Source organism: Pundamilia nyererei, unplaced genomic scaffold, assembly GCF_000239375.1.
Source record: "Pundamilia nyererei isolate P.nyererei 1_Seehausen unplaced genomic scaffold, PunNye1.0 scaffold01096, whole genome shotgun sequence".
In the NCBI taxonomy this organism is placed as follows: domain Eukaryota; kingdom Metazoa; phylum Chordata; class Actinopteri; order Cichliformes; family Cichlidae; genus Pundamilia; species Pundamilia nyererei.
In genome coordinates, this window is record NW_005188497.1 from 8,361 (window position 1) to 11,004 (window position 2,644).

The following is a 2,644-nucleotide window of genomic DNA, read 5'->3' on the forward strand; positions in this document are numbered from 1 at the left end:
CCATCGTCCCCTCTGGCCATCACCAGTAGGCGGTAAGTGAAGTGTCTTGCCAAAGGACACAACGACCGAGACTGTCCAAGCCAGGGCTCGAAGCGGCAACCTTCAGATCACAAGACGAAATGCAAACTCTTGAGCCACGATCACCCAAAATAGTGCCCTCTAATGTCAAAACAAGAGAACACAAATAAAATTGAATGATTCATAGATCCAAAAAGCAGACTGGACATCGATGCAGGGCTCCGTTGTCTCCTTTTGGTCAAGGGTAATTAAAAAAAAAAAAAAATTCTGTTTAAATCAGAATCAGAATACTTTATTAATCCCTAGGGAAATTGTGTGGGTTATTGTTGCTCCAATACAGTATAATGTTACTGACAAATGGGATCAACAGTATAATGCTACTGTACTGTATAGAAACAAAGACAAAAACAAAAACATTTTGTGCCTTTTGCATTCAATGTATTTCTTTATTGTTCGTTTTGATACTTTGGTTTTTTGGTTATTTGTTTTTAATTGTGGGATTTTTGTGGTTATTTCATATTTTGTATGTTTTGTCATGTTTTCATTGTTGTTTTTTCCCCTGGTTCACACTTATGTTTATTGTCTGCACTGAGTTACAGTGAACGCCATTTGTGGTCAGTTCTTCTTCAAAGGTCAAAACACATCATATGTGGAGGAAATTTGGCACAACTCACCATCTGACCAATGCCATTCCTACAGTCAAGCATGGTGGTGGCAGCATCATGCTGTGGGGATGTCTTTGGTCAGCAGGAACTGGACTTGTCAGGGCTCAATAGCTCAATAGCTGAATGTGAGTGTGCTTATGTAACTGAGGTGAAGGAGATTGTGAATTAACACAGGTGTACTACAGGAGGGAAACCATCCCCAAAAACAGAAGGAGCAGTGGAGCAGCCAAGGGAATGCACAGAATTGAAAACTGTATGACTAAAATATAATTTATTATATTTAAACAGTTAAAAATGTAAAATGAATTAAAACAATCCTGGCCAGGGAACAACACAATGAACATTAATGAAACACAACATTAAAAACCCAGTGGCGTCCGCCACGGTATAAAAGTCACTAAAAATTAAAAATCCAGGCAAGCAGTGTGCAAGGGGGAAACCCGGCGGCGTCCTCGCCTTCCTGTCCGTGTTCTCCGCTCCGGGGCGCTGGAAAGAAAGGGGCAGCAACAGTCACTACTCTTTTAGCGGCTACCGTTCATCAGAGTGGGATAAGTCAGGGACCCCGGGTGGGCAGAGCTCTCAACTCTGCCCGCCGCTTCCTTGTAACGCGCCAATCGGCACCGGCCCGTCTCGCCGCCGAAGGTAGAGCACTGTCTCGTCGCCTCTAGTTCCTCCAGCCGCCGGACCGCTCGCTCCGATCCCTGCTCGCTGGCATCGTCTCCTCGTTCACCGCCCACGCATCCAGCACTCTCTGTAAATCACCGCCAGCTCCTTCCTCTCAGGTGTGTCAAATTAGTAAAACGGGAAAAGGGCGGAGTCTCTCCAGGACAAATTGACAGATGTAACCAAAACATGCAATTTGTTTTAATTCAGCATCACTGCAGCTGCACTGTTCAGAGGTGGACTTGCTGGAGTGTTTAGGATCATTGTCCTGTTGCATAATCTGAATGCTCTTGAGCTGTTGGGCACAGACTAATGGCTGGGCATTCTTCTTCAGGATTTCCTTGCAGAGAGCAGAAATCATCAACAATGGCATTTAATCCAGATCCTGAAGCAGCAAACCAGCAAAGTAGACCATCACACTACCACCATTGTATTTGACTATTGGTATGGTGCTTTTGATGAAATGCTGTTTTGGTTTTACTGCCATGCAAACTGGCTAAAAGTTCAACTTTTGTCTCATTAGTCAACAGAATATTTTCCCAAAAGCTTTAAAAGGGTATCAAAAGATATTTTTTGGTAAAGATGGGATCTTTTTGGCAGAAAATATCTTTTCATCATCATCAAGAAGCTTAATATGAATATAAATGTAAAGATTTATTTATTCAGCTGTTTATAGAAACAGCAAAACTATTGATGTAAATACAGTCAAGTAATGTGATGTAACAGAAAATGATTTGATTACAGCAGATCATTTTAAAATCCTTTTTTCAAAATACCACAATAGACATGTAATATCTCAATTTAATTCTGTGTTTAGTGCTTGGTGAGGTTACTGTCAGCTCTGTGGTCTGTGTCAGAGTCTCTTCCTGTTCAGCAGCTGCAGTCAGTTCCTGCTGTAACAGCTCAGTTTCTCTGCAGTCTGACTGAGGGAGGTTTTTGTACGACTACAAATCACTGTGTGAACACATTAGCACTGTTTATCACATGGATACTCATGCAGTAATAAACTGCTGCATCTTCACCCTGAACTCCACTGATGGTCATAGAGAAGTCAGAGCTGCTTCCACTGCCACTAAATCGAGATGGTGTTCCTGACTGAATTTTGTTCCCCTGTTTTATTAGAAGCTTTGGAGTCTGTCCAGATTTATGTTGATACCAGGACATACACTGGTTATCACTATCAGAACAATATGCAACATTTTTACTGTTTTTACACGTCAGAGTGACAGTGGATCCAGGAGTAGATGTCACTACTGGAGGTTGAGTCACAGTCACCTGACCGCTGCATCCTGCAGACA